This window comes from Choloepus didactylus, chromosome 5, assembly GCF_015220235.1.
Source record: "Choloepus didactylus isolate mChoDid1 chromosome 5, mChoDid1.pri, whole genome shotgun sequence".
In the NCBI taxonomy this organism is placed as follows: Eukaryota; Metazoa; Chordata; class Mammalia; order Pilosa; family Megalonychidae; genus Choloepus; species Choloepus didactylus.
In genome coordinates, this window is record NC_051311.1 from 44,721 (window position 1) to 59,394 (window position 14,674).

Sequence of the window (14,674 nt, forward strand, 5' to 3'; positions counted from 1 at the left end):
TCACAAAGTCATAAATGACAAGAACTATAATTTCTGGGCACAAAACTGAATACTGAAAATGTCAGTAAATAAAATCCCAAACAGTAAGCTGTTATACATTTCATAATCTCTTCTTGGTTAATAAATAAGTATTTTAAACATTCATAAGGTGACATAAGTCCAAACACAAATCAAAATATTTGGGATGAAGTAAAAACAAAACTGCATTTATAAGCCAAAGCAAAGCCTGAACTCTGTTCACCTGCAGAGAAGAAAAAGGAAAACCGGGCAATCGCGGCCTGCACCCCTGCGGAGACTCTGGCTGAGGGTGGCAAGATGGTGGTGTCCTCAGACTGAGGTCCTGACTCACCAGCTCGAGGCACCTGGCAGAGCTGTCTGCTCTGACCTCACAGAGGACCACAGCGATGATGACAGCACACAGGACCCAGGTCCCTCCTCTGCTCCTGGAAGCTTTCACAGTCCTCTCTGTTCACACCTCCCTCTTTAGGCTCCTAGCTTCCAACTGAAAAGCAATATTGTACATTCCTGAATCTCCAACCTGATTGCTGGGGTCTTTGGCTTATCCAGATTAACTAATATGATTCAGTGACAGACTGAATCACTCATTAAGCTAGGGTGAAAGTCAGGGTCTCATTGATTTACTCAGCAAAAAGGATACCCCCAAATCTGGAAGACTAATTGTTGGGGACTATTTGGGTCTGTCAAAATGGCCAAAATGCTCCAGAGTGAAAACAGCTTCAAGGAAACAGTGTGTCACCCTCAAAGAAACCAGAATTAAAACAAACAAACAAAAACCTCCATTTTATATCAAAGCAAAATGTGAAAAATAGGGAAAACTGTGTGTGTGTGTGTGTGTGTGTGTGTGTGCGCGCGCGCGTGTGTGGAGGGGTGTATGGAAACTCTACTTACTGAATAATTTTTCTGTAAACTTACAACTGCTCCAAAAAGTAAAGTCCATCAAGAACCGTAATGAAAATATCTCTGTGTATCAAATTATCACTTCTACTTTATGTTGCCATCATGTGCTCATTCAGGGAGGAACAGAGTTCATACATAGAAAAATGAAAAAAATCATAAAACTAGAATTTGTTTAGTATACTGTCATTTAAAACACTGAAAATTAATGTGTTTTATTTCTTTGTCAAAAACGTTATGGAGAGTAATGCTTGCTGCTGTGTATTTGATGTTTAACTTTTGTTATGGAGCACACATCCTTTCCTTGCTTGGATGAACTGTCACGCTCCTTTCTAAATTTGCATCAGCTTCCAACATTTTATCCGTTGCCCTTTTATGTTGTGCAGTATTTCTGAGAGTACTTTTAATGTGATGTTTTGGCAGCATCACTTCATCTGGGACATCTTCGTCCTTTTCTTCACAACCACTTTCCTCATTTGTGCTTCTACGTGAGATGGGGAATGTGAGCCTGAGACGGAAGGGGCAGGACCCTGTACTATGAAGATGGGGTAAAAAAAAGTTCCTCTACGTGGCAGAGCCTAAAAACAACCAAAGCATTTCAGCTTCCTCCCCCAAGCTGTGGGCAGCGGACAGTGGGCTTAGACAGACCTTTCCCTTCCAGCTACAGTAACTGAGGCTCTGCATGAGGAGTCAGTGCACACTGAGACGCTGGGGGAGGGCGCGATGGGAACAGGGCTCCTGGGACTGGTCCAGGGCCCAGGGCTCCCTCCCAGCCTTGCACTCATGCCAGCCTGCTGCAGCTGTGCCTTGAGAAGTGCCAGAAGGGGGACATCCCACTCTCTATCTATGTATGGCACTGTGGACAGGGTCAACAATGAGAAGGGAGCCGGCAAGTGGGTGGTGTTGCCCCACAGTTGGGGGCTCACAGAGGTCTGGCTCAGCAGAGGGGACTGCAGGAGGATGGGGGTAGTACATACTTAAAGGGGAATCAGGACAGGCTGGTGCTCCCTGATACAAGGCCCCTCAGCTCAGGAGCTGTCCTCCCAGTAAGTGAGGCTCAGAGGAAACAACTCCCCACCTCCACCTCCTTGCTAGAAGTAAGCAAGGATCCTACCCTGAGCAGACCTCATCAGCAGGACCTGGAACTATTCAGAACAGATGGGGCTGGAGGCGACCCCCACATGTGAGACAGCAAGAGGAGAGGAGAGCCCAGGGCTGGGGCTGCAGGAGGCAGAGCTCTGGGGTGTCTCAACCATGCCTGGGCTCTGCTCTGCTCACCTCCTCACATTCTGCAAAGGTGAAAGATGCTAAGGAGGGGAACTTCTGGGCACCCAGAGCTGATCCTCTCTTCCCTCCTGCCCAGGCTCCCTGGGGTCATGGCCCTGACCCTATCCCTCTCTGCATGTTCCCCTCCTCTCAGGGTCCTGGCCTCAGTCTGCCCTGACTCAGCCTCCCTCAGCATCTGTGGCTCTGAGACAGACAGTCACCATCTTCTGTGTAGATAAAAGCAGGAGATATAACTGCATTGTCACTGGAAGCAGCAGTGCCAATGGCAGTTATAGCTAGGTATCCTGGTGCCAGCAGTGCCCACAAACAGGCCCTAAAGACTTAACACAAGGGGTCGTTCCCAGACCTAGGGTTCCCAACTTGATTCTCTCCCTCCAAGTCGGGCCACCTGGCCTCCCGGGCCACCCCCATGATGCAGCTGCAGGACAAACCTGTGCATTCTCACTGCTCCTTTGCAAACAGCTCCTTTCCCACTGAGCTCCAAGCCCAGAAGGAAGTGAGCCCAAACCCCACCTGAGCTCACACATGATCCCCTGCCTGGCCCCCCAAACACAAGGTTGAGTCCTTGGTGTCTGATGCCCTCTGCTCTTTCATCCTGGACATGACAGTGGCTTTGGAATGGACACCCTAACACACTGCGGTTAAGAGGGAGCAGGAGAAATGCACCTGCTTCTTCTTTCCCCCGCCAGGGGCTCAGCAGGCAGACACAGCCTGTCTCCTCAGGGACACGGGCGGAGGGAGTGGCAGCTTAGGGGCCATCTTACCTGAAGACGTCTTCTGCCCACTCTGGTTCAACTTGGACTGGCCTCAAGTCTTGCAAGACTTCATTTCTCAGGTCTCTTATGGTTTCAGTGTCCCGTTTCCACTGAAGTCAGAGTACAGTCACCAAGACACTCTGCAAACAAAAAGATTGTGTTTTTTCCACATCCGTTTATAAAGCAACGGTCTCTTGTGAAAACCTCTGCTCTCAGGGCTGAGGTAATTGAAAACTAAGACCCAGTTCTGCCCTTTCAGTGTGTCCCTCCTCTTTGTCCTTCACTCTGAGCTCTGGGTCCTCACGGGCTGAAACAGGGACACTGTGGGTGACACGCCCGATGCCCATCACAGGTGACTGACCGCTGCCCTCCCACCCCTTCCTGCCCTTTGTTCTCTCGTCAGGACGCACCTCCGTCCCTCCAGGAACAAGGCCTCGGGTGAATCTGCACCCTGGTCCTCCTGCCCCATGCTGCCCCCCACTTTCCAGCACGGCAAGACAGCCGGACGGCGAGGGCCAGGCCACTCGGTCTCAAGGCGGTTACCCCGTTAGCTAATGAGCTCAGTCAATCAGCACACACGTGTCACTTCAGCCACCCACAACTGCGGCTCCTCTCACCAAGCGGAAGCCGGGACCGACCCGAGGGGAGGCGTGATCCGATTCTGCCCTCACAGGAGCCTGCACTGCGATGTCCCCATTTTATAAACGGTGAGCAGAGGCCCAGGAGGGTTCCCGGTGCAGCCGGAAGTCACTCCGCGCGGGAAAGGAGGAACCGGGGTTTGAACCTACGCGGTTCTCGGCCCATCACCCTCACCGGGGCGGTCCCGTCGCTCAGGAGCTGCAGGGAGAGAACGAGGCGCCGACTCCGCGCGTCCCCGGAGTTCAACGAGCGGGAAACACCGTCAGCGCCGTCGGCGTCGCGGGTCCGACCACACCTGGTCTCTCCTTCCCGAGGCCGAATCTCAGGGGAGCGCGGGGATCTGGGCCGGGGTCGCCCCGGGGGCGCGGGAGGGGTTTGTGACGTGGCTGGGGCGGGGGGGGGCGGAGGGGGAGGGGAGGAGGGCGGGGCGGGGGCGGGGGAGGGGGAGAGGAGGGGGGAGGGAGGAGGGCGGGGAGGGCGGTGCGCGCGGGGCTGAGCCGTCCTGGGGTCCCAGAAGCTCTGGGCTTGGGGTGGGGGAGGGGAGGGGCCGGGGCTGGCGCGGGGGGGGGCAGGGCTGGGCGCTGAGAGGCGGGGTCGGGGTCTCCCCCATGACCCACCCGCCAACTGCGCGGCTCCGGGCTGCGGAGGGCGAGGGCGAGACGGGCCCCGCCGAGGCCGCTCCTCCCTCGGATGTGGGGGTGCCGAGCGCGCCCCTCTCCCTCCTCTAGGGTCGCCGCCCCGGGCCCGCGAGGCCTCCGCTCCGCGCCGCCCTTCGCCCCGTGTGCGCCCCGGAAGCGGCAGCCGCGCTCGGCCCCCGGCGACGCCCTCGGAGCCGCCTCTCCGGGGAACGTTTCTCCTCGGCCGCCCCCTGGACTCCCGTTCTCCGGCCGTTTCCACAGAAGCCAGAGCTCCCCCGGGCCCCACGCGGCCTCCCGCAGCCCTGATGACTTCACACTTCTCTGCCCTCTTTCCCGCGCCGGCAGATCCCTTCCCAGTCACCCCGCGGGGGAGACGCGGCCTCGGGAGGGGCTGCGGGGGCGGCCGAGGGGGGCACCCGGGGCGGGGCGGCTGGGGGGGCGCTGAGCCGGGAGGGGGCGGCGGGGCGGGAGCGGGTCCCCGAGCTGCGCCCCTTCGCCGTCGGGCCTCGGGTCTGCGGCCACCAGGGGCGCACAGGCTGCCCCGGGGCTGTCTGAACCGGTCTGAGTCGGGTTTGGGCACCTGCTTCTGCGGGGTCCGTCCCGGGGCTGGGGGGTGGGGGAGTCAGGCTTTAGGACAGACGGGGAGAGCAGGATGGGTGAGGGTCCTTCCCTGGTGGAGAGAAGAGGCAGGAGTGGGGGGAAAGTGAGGGCGCCAGCCCCGTCATCCAAGCCGGGACAGGAGACTTCTTTTGGGTCTTATTGGGATCTTACTTTGGATCACTCTGGCTTGGGAAGTACTCAGCGTGGTTGGACTGTGCACTGTGTTTTTGGAAAGAGATGGGAGGGAGTGTGGTCTGGTACATGTCCTGTCATTTCAAGAGACCCCAGATCTTTTACCGCAGGCCATAGGGCGGTCCTGGTGCCCCCAGAGTCACAGCAGGTTGTCAGGCTGGCTTTTCTTTGTGGACCTGCCCTGCTTTTCCCCCAGACATGTTCCTGCTTCTGAGCTGCAGAGCTTCAGTCTCCCAGCTACACAATGAATGAATGGATGGATGGATGGATGGATGGATGGATGCCGTGAATGATTGAATACATGCATATAAATGAGGTCATTGCATTTATCCTCATTAGACCGGGGGTACGCATATAAAAACCTCCATTTTCTCACCTGGGATGGAGATACTCAGCTGCCTCCTCCCTCGTTGACTCATTCAGCATTTTTCCTTGGGTGGGTGCAGATGCAGTGCCCAAAAGAAACACACCTGCTGTGACTGGTGAGGCTTAGCTGAGAACACAGGAAAAAAAAAAACACATGGAAACAAACCATGACCTTTGTTTTGAAGTAGCCAGTTGTATCTAATTCTTGAAGAAATAGGCGGCATGATATAGGAAGTGACAAAGGCAGGGGAGCTTGAGTGGGTGGCATTCTGGACATCATGACACCCTGCTCAAGTTCTGACGTAAAGCCTTTGGCCAGTTTGAGAACAGGAAGAAGCCATGGAAAGGAGGGTGGAGGTGAGGGAGATGAGACGGGCAGGGAAGGCTACAGATCATGGGGGAGAAGAGGTAAGAGGGCTGGGTGTTTTGCTAAATGAAAAGAGGATCCAGTGTTATTCTCAAGTCCAGATCCATGTTTTATAGCTCACCATGGTGATGCTGGTGGGAGCCTCTGTGGAGGAGGGGAGAACCCTGAGCAGGCATGACTGTCTAGGGGAGCCACAGAGGTGGACAGACGGGGGAGGTATCATGGTGTTGTCAGGTTGCAGGAGGTTCAGGTGTGGGGCATGAGGGAAAGAGTGGCTGGAGGAAACTGAAACAAGTAGTTATCTATTGCTACATTAAAAATTACCCCAAGTATGGGATTATTTGGTTGTTTTTTTTATTTTAATTTTTATTTTGTAGTAATGAAAATGTTCTAATATTGATTATAGTGATGTATGCACAACTGCATGATGATACTGTGAGCCACTGATTGTATACTTTGGATGGTTTATATGGTGTGTGAATATATCTCCATAAAATTGCATTAAAAATTACCCCCAAACTTAATGGCTCTGAACAATTAATATTTATCATTTCATATTTACTGTGGTGTAGCTGAGTGTTTCTGGTTCTAGAGCCTCTCATAAGGTTACCCTCAAAAATATTGTCTTGGGTGGCTTCAATGGGGCTGGAGGATCCTGTCACAAGATGGATCTCTCACTTGGAAAGAGGCCTCATTTCCCCGCTTGACTGCACCCAAGGATCCCAGAGACAATTTGAAGACCTAGGGGTAGCTTCCTTGACTGCTGCTCAGAGGGGCTCTGCTTGGCCATGGGATACCCATGGGAGAAAAGGTGAGGGGAACAGGTAATTTCCTGAGCTGTCCTCCTGTGGGAGCACATCTCCATGCTGGCTGGGGGGAGGCAGCCCCTATGGCTACAGGCTTTGATGAGATCAAAACTAGACATTCCTCCTATGCAAACAGCACATATTATGCAGGCTCCTGCAGGTGGAGAGATCTGAGGAGACTATACTCCCCTTCCTAGTACTCCTCTGGCTCGTATTCCCTTACTGACTGTAGGCCCATATACTTTATGGTACTGTTTGTTTTCTCTTAACCTGTCTGCAAATGTACCTTGTCCTTCTCCATGGAAATTACTTTGGGTAAATAACCACTTGCCATAGAACACCTTCCCAGCATCTACAGAGCGGTCTGGGCCCTATACATCTTTGTTGTGTTCCAGAGTCTCCTGGGAGCTGAGCTGTCACCTGCACAGCCCCTACCTGTCCTGGACGGAACCACCACCATTGGCTACTCATAGAGTTTTGCAAAGTATCACTCTGGTTTAGGTGTGACGGTGAAGGCTTCATTGGCAGGAGGGCTTCATATGGAGAATGATAAGCAGAGACAGAACCTACCTACAGCACGTAGGTTTCCATCCCAGTTGCTTGTCTGAAATATCTGGAATCTGGCCCAGCAACATCTGGGAGCTTTAATAACACACACTCCACCTCTGGAAATACTGATTCAGTTGGTGTGGGAGATGGCCAGGACATGGGTATCTTTACAAGGTCCTAGCCATGGCAACTCAAAATTTGTTTCACAGTTGAACCAAATGGGATCACCTGAGAGCTTGTTAGAAATTCAGGCTGTCAGGCCCAGCCCAGAATACTGTGCACTTTAACAAAATTCACAGGCGGTTCGCTTAGTTTATTGAATCTGAAGAAGCAGGTCCTCAGTGACTCAAAAGCACAGTCACAAGTAGGAAGCACAGACCCAGATCCCTGGCTTTGCTTGCACCTCCCAACCTCCCTCCACATTGCAGGACATCCAGAAGCCCCTGAAAATTAGGGTGGGGTTCCTGGAAATTCTGAGGAAGAATAATTGAATTTATCTGACTAATTGAATTTTCTAGGTGTGAATTTCCTAGAGTCTGTATGTTTAACAAATGTCCCAAGTCGTTCTAATATTTGAGGAATTTTCAAAAACCAGATCTAAACGTGTCGTCATCACATTTTTCTTTCTTTTCCCCTAAAGTATTTTTGCAAAGTTACATTCATCATCAAACATTTTTCGGTTGATATCCAAAATTTTTCATCGTAAGTTTAAACCCTGGAAAGGATGTCATTTCTGGCATGCTATAAATATCGACACTAAATGAATCTATTAACATAACTCTTTTAAAGGTTTCCAAAGACTATAAATAACATAGGATTTTGATACTTAACATCATTTTTTTAACAAAGAAAAAATACGCCAATGAGCCGTTATTAAAGGTTAAAACTTTTATTCAGTTGCTTTAACTCCCTCAACTCTTGTTTCTAGTCTACTTCCCCCACAGGGTTTTATGATAATGTGACAGACTTTATGCATGAAAATCTCTTTTTAATTACCTTCTCATATCTGCCTACATAAAAACAATTTATAAATTGAAATTTAAGTTTTAAAACTAATTTCCTGGGAGCATAGGCTTAAGTTTTTTTTTTATTGTTATCACTAAAATTATTAATATAGAATTGATAAAGCAACAAAAATATATTACAAGTATTGATACATAATTTTTTAATGTAAAAAAAGATAAAACTTCATTGGAAATGGAGCTTTCCTTACACTGTAAAGGAAAAAAAAAAAAACTCGAGAAGATTCAGGTGTGAGCCCTTATGTTAGTTTTATTACAAACTTGCTGCCAGGAAAAAGGCAAAGCCAACCAAAATCAAGGCAAGCCAAATGGAAGATTTACTCTTGGTAAGGACATGTTTTAGAAGAATAGAAACTGTTGGTAATCATTTCACTAAATCAAAAAGGAAAATAAAGGGAAAGGTCAGTAACTCCACTGAGAGTCATCTGCAGGAAGAATTTACTAATTATCAAAAATAAATCTTGACCTTTTGTGTTCCCTTCACAATCAATCAAAACAGGACAGAAAAATCCCCGGGCCCCCTCCGCCCCCGGCCGTGTCCACCGCGGCTCCCCGCGCCCTCTCCCGCCGCCCGCACTCGCTGCTCCCCCGCTCGAGGCGCCCTGAGCACACCGGGGCCGCCCAGAGAGACCCGGAAACGCGGGGAAACGGCTGCCTCGGGCACGGGCGGCGGCGCCCACGGCGAGAATCTGCAGCAGCAGCAGCAGCAGCACGGACACTGCTCGGGGGCAGCGCCCACCCAGGACACTGAGCCGTCACCGCTCGCTCCGCTGCTGACACCTGCAGCAAGATCGGCCGCCATCGCCAGGTGAGGACAGGAGAAGGCCGGGGCTGCAGCCAGCGGGGCATCCAAGGTGGATGGTGTTGACGGGAGCACAGCATTGTGCATATAATTAACACCTCTGCAGATTTCAAAGTGGGCAAATGGGAAATTTTATATTACATATATGGCATCACAATAAAATAATAAACAAAGCAAAACAAAAAGCATCGACCTGTGCAACAAAGTGAACTCTAATGTAAACCATGGATTTAGCTAATAATTATAATAACATGGTTTATCAATTGTAACAAATATAGTACAATGCAAAATATTAATAACCAGGGAAAACTGCATGTGTGAGGAGGGTATAAGGAAACTGTGCTCTGCATGATTTTTCTGTAAACCTACAAATGCTCTGAAAAAAAAATGAATTAAAACTGAGCTACAACCATGTGCCAGTTTGAATATATTGTGTCCCCCAAACGCCATTATCTGTGATGTAATCTTGTGTGGGCAGATGTTATCAGTGTTGATTAGATTGTAATTCTTTGAGTGTTTCTTTGGAATGTGCCCCACCCAGCTGTGGGTGATGACTCTGACTGGATAATTGCCATGGAGTTGTTGCTCCACCCATTCGGGGTGGGTCTAAGTTGGTCACTGGAGCCATATAAAAGAGCTGACATAACAGAAGGAACACAGTGCAGCTGTGAGTGATGTTTTGAAGAGGAGCCACAGCCAAGAGGGGCACTTTGAAGAAAGCACAGGAGCTGCAGATGAGAGAGTTTGAAGACGGTCATTGAAAGCAGACTCTTGCTCCAGAGAAGCTCAGAGAGGACAAATACCCCAAGTGCAACTAAGAGTGACATTTTTGAGGAACTGCAGCCTAGAGAGCAACATCCTGGGAGAAAGCCATTTTGAAACCAGAACTTTGGAGCAGATGCCAGCCACGTGCCTTCCCAGCTAACAGAGGCTTTCCAGACACCATTGGCCATCCTCCAGGGAAGGTACTTGATTGCTGATGTGTTACCTTGGACACTTTATGGCCTTAAGACTGTAACTGTGTAACCGAATAAACCCCCTTTTATAAAAGCCAATCCGTTTCTGGTGTTTTGCATTCCAGCAGCATTAGCAAACTAGAACAAACCAGTAATGAGATGAAGGAGCCACTCTGAGACATTTCTGGCTGTTTCTGGGTGCTAAATGTCACCTTGACCACTTTCAACAAGCATCGTTTCCACCACCTTCCAAAGCTGACACTTCCTGGAATCTTCTCACCAGGATGCTGCTTTTGGAAGTAAGGAGGAGTGAATAGCAGCTTTGGAGAACAGGCACACCTGTTTGCTGCCTGAATCACAACCACGTAAGGAGTTCTGGGTTGCAGGTCAAGACTGTACAGTTCATCTCCCAGGAGTTGGACCCCACGATTGCACAGAGTGACAACATCAGATGGGAGCCATCCCTCTTCTTGTCTCCAAGTTCACCGGCATCGCACAGCACACACCTCAGTGAATCACAAATAACTGAGGGACCTGGCTGATTTCCCAGTCTGAATGCTCTGATCCACTGTCAGGCTTTCCATCCTTTTGCTGAATCTATTTCTAAATCTATCCAGATACGTTTTGTTTGTTTAACAAATGTTCTTGAATGCCAGCTATATTCTAGGTACTTAGGATATATTAGTGAATGAAACAGACAAAAAATTGCTCTCTTCATAGGGCTTAAGTTCTATGGAGAGAGGCAGACAAACATAAATCACTAGTAATTAATTAAAAAAATAGATTGGGGTGATGTATGCACAACTGTATGATGGTACCGTGAACAGTTGATTGTACACCATGGATGATTATGAATATATCTCAATAAAACTGAATTTAAAAAAAAGAATGAATGTGGACCCGTACATTGCATCATATACAAAAATTAATTCCAAATACATCAAAGACCCAAATATAATATCTAATGCCATAAAATTCTTGCAAGAAAATGTAGAGAACTATCTTCAGGACTTTAAAGTAAGCAATGATGTTTATATTTTACACCAAAGAAACAAACAACTAAAGAAAAATACAGATATAATGGACTTCATCAAAATTAAAAACTTTTGATAATCAAAGAACATTACCAATGAAGTGAAAAGAAAACCTACGAAATGAAAGAAAATATTTAAAAAAGTATCTCTGATATTACTACAATATGCAGAATACATATAGACTCTCTAAAACTAAATAACAAAAAGACAAACATCCAAATTTTAAAATGGGCACAATACTTGAATAGATGTTTCTTCAACAATAACAACAAAAAAAGACATACAAAGGACCAATCAGCATGTGAAAAGATGCTCAACATCATTAGCCATTAGAGAAATTCAAATCAAAACTGCAATGAGACACTCACTAGACGGCTGTTATTAACAAATCAGAAAATAACAAGTGTTGGTGAGACTGTTGAGAAATAGGAACCTTCATACATTGTTGGTGAGAATGTAAAATGATGCAGCCGGAAAGTTAAATGTAGAACTGCCATATGAGCTGTCAATTCCTCTCCTACCCATATACACCAAGGAACTGAAAGCAGGGACTGAAACAGATATTTGTACACCAGTATTCATGACATCATTGTACACAATAGCCAAAAGGTGGAATTAACCCACAGTCCATCAACACATGAATGGATAAGCAAAAATATGGTGTATCTATACAATAGAATATTATTCAGAAATAAGGAAACGAATAAAGTGCTAGCACATGCTAAAAGAAGGATGAAACTTGAAGACATGAAGTTGAGTAAAATAAGCCAGACACAAAAGGCCAAATATTGTGTGACTACTATTATATGAAATACATAGAATAAACAAATTTATGGAGACAAGAAGCAGGAAAACAGTTACCAGGGTGCTTGAGGAGAAGGAATTATTGCCAAATGGGCATGAGTTCTGGTTTGGGATGAGGAAAATAGTCCGGAAATACACAATGGTCAATGTCACACAAAATTGTCAATGTACTTAATGTCACAGTGTTGCCCACTCAACATGGTTAAAATCATTTTTATGTTATGTATATTTTTCCATAATTGAAAAAAATTTAAAAATCAACCAAGAGGTCGCGGGCTTGGCTGGGGCGCGCCTTGGGCCTGGTGCGTTTCATGCAGCTCTGGGACTGGCAAGGACGGGGACCGCCTTGGTGGTGATTTCAGAGCTGGTATCCATGGCTGCGTCTGACATGCTGGGGCATGATCGTGATCTGATGTAACGGATAAGAAAGAAGGCGAGAGTTCGTGCCTCTGGCGATAAAGTGCAGCCCTCCTCGTCCCTAATGAAGCCCCTGCAACCCAGGACCAGAGTTTTGATGTGGGTGGTTCAAAGGTGGAGTGTTTTATTTACTGACTTTGAGTAGATTGGAGGAACAGGTTTCTGTGAAACTGAGGTCAATTCTTTTTTCAGGATCTGATCTTCTGCCTGAAATATCTAAAGAGCTTTAGAAGTATCAGTGCACACCTGAGCATTTACATGGGGTCGTGATGGAAAACCAAGGAGCCCCAAGGATTCAGACCAGAAGGTATCAACCCTGAGAGGAAGCAAGACTTCTAGCCTCTGAAACCAATTTGAAGTTTTCATACTCTGTGAATATTGTCAGTGGGCAGAGCCAATCTGACAACTGGCCAGTAAGAGAAACAAAGTAAAGATAAAGATCAAAGAGAACCTACAAGGAACCTGAAACCAACTTTCAGAATAAACCGATCATAAAAACCAGAGGCCTAAGACAGACAAAATCACAAGCCACACCAGGAAACACGAAGATATGGCCCAGCCAGAGGAACATCTAACGCCTCAACTGAGATTCAGGAGTCGAAGTAATGTTTTTGACTAGTAACAGCAAAAAGAATAAAACATGTATGAAAGTGAAAAGGTACAAAAAATGGATATTAAAATCCATCGTTCCTTCCTTCCCTGTCTGCAGCTATCCCTGTATGCCTCTGGAAGTAACAACCGTTATATTTCTGCACATCCATCCAGATATATTAATTGACAATTCCTCCAGGAGCAACACAGTATCAGACATTTTTCTAAGGACTCACCTATCTTCACTCATTAATTCTTCACTTAATGTGGCCACTTAGGTGGTAGGAGGAAGGAAAGTCCTCATGTTCATCCAGATGTTCTCCAAAAATGGGAAGCCTGAATGAATTCCTTTCAAAAGCTGCTTCTTCAAAAGAATGATTACATTTTTCTTACATGTTAAAAAAAAAAAAAAAAATCAACCAAGAAAATAACATTAATAGAATGAAGGACAAAAACCACATGATCATGTCAATTGACTCAGAATTTTTTTTTTTAATTACCATGCTCATTTCTAATAAAATCATTCAGAAAGCTAGGAATAGAACACTTACTCAGCATGAAAAAGGGAATTGATGAAAAACACACAGTTAAAATAAGCTCAGTGATGAAAGACTGAAATATTTCCCCCTAAGTTAAGGAGCAAGACTTCATAAAAAACAAACTGAAAAAAAAACAACTTTTGTACATAAAAGGAACTTCTCAAGAAAGTAAAAAGAAAAACCTAAGATATTGGGAAAAATACTTGTAAATCATATGTATGATAAAAGTTTAATATCCAGAATAGAGTACTACTAAAACAACAAAGAGACAAATATGCCAATTTAAAAACAGGAATGCAATTGAATAGACATTTCTCCAAAAAAGATAAACGAATGACAAATAATCACATGAAAATTTGCTAGACATAATTAGATAGTTAGTGCATTGGCTAATTACACATTAGAGAAACACAAATAAAAAGGAAGAACTACCACTCTTCAAAAAATAGAAAATAAGTCCAAATAAGTTTCTGTTACTTGAGAGGATGTCAAGTAACAGAAACCCTCATACACTCCTGGTGGGAATATAAGACAGTGAAGAAACTGGAACCCACTTAGGCAATAACTCGATTAGTTTAACGTAGAATGACCATATGATTTAGCAATTCCACTCCTACTTGCATACTGAAAAGAAGTGAAAACAGATATACAAACAAAAACTTATACACAAATTGTCTTAGCATCATTTAGCATTATTTTAAATAGCCAAAATGGAGGTTTTAAATAGCCATTTAGCATTATTTTAAATAGCCAAAGGTGGAAGCAATTAAAGTGCCCATCAAATGATAAATGAAACAAAATGGTATATACCGACAAAGGAATAGTATCCAGCTGTAAAAAGGAATGGCATTCTGGTACAAGATGAAACATAGATGAACCTTGAAAACATTATGCTTTTTGAAAAAAGCAAGAGAAAAAACTATGGCATAGTTGCACTTATATGAATTATGTAGAATAAGAAACTACAGGGAGACAGAAAGTAGATTACTGGCTATCAGGGGCTTTGGGTTGGTGGTGGAGAGTCTGATAATTGAGGAGAGTTTCTGTTTTGTGTGATGAAAAAGCTTTGGTGGTGGAAGGAGGTGATAATTGTACAGCATTCTAGATGAAAACAAGACCAATGAACTGCACATCTGCAAACGGTTAAAATGGAGAAAAAGAAATGATTAGAAGGGGTTTTCCTTGACTCTTAATGAGCCTCCAGGTGCTCAATTATGACTGTTTATTCAAGGAGTTCCTAAAGTGGAATCTGCTGACATGTGTTACAAGTGATGGTGCTAAAAACATTGTGTGGATTTGGGTGTTCTTTTTTCACTTTTATTTTTTATTCTTGTTCTGGTTCTTTCTGATGTAAGGAAAATGTTCAGAGATAGATTGTGGTGATGAACGCATAAC

At 46.2% G+C, this 14,674-nt stretch overlaps 1 long non-coding RNA gene across 3 annotated transcripts; it reads right to left on the minus strand.

Annotated features, from left to right (window-relative positions):
• Positions 1-45: 45 nt before the first annotated feature.
• On the minus strand, positions 46-3,990 carry LOC119534717. 3 transcript variants are annotated; one of them, XR_005217113.1, is made up of 3 exons: positions 3,575-3,990; positions 2,967-3,097; positions 46-491 (listed from the first exon to the last, which is right to left on the minus strand). It is a non-coding gene; the product is annotated as an uncharacterized LOC119534717 (long non-coding RNA). The 3 variants fall into 3 exon arrangements; XR_005217111.1 differs by having other exon boundaries at positions 46-495; XR_005217112.1 differs by having other exon boundaries at positions 46-502.
• Between the last annotated feature and the right edge of the window lie 10,684 nt (positions 3,991-14,674).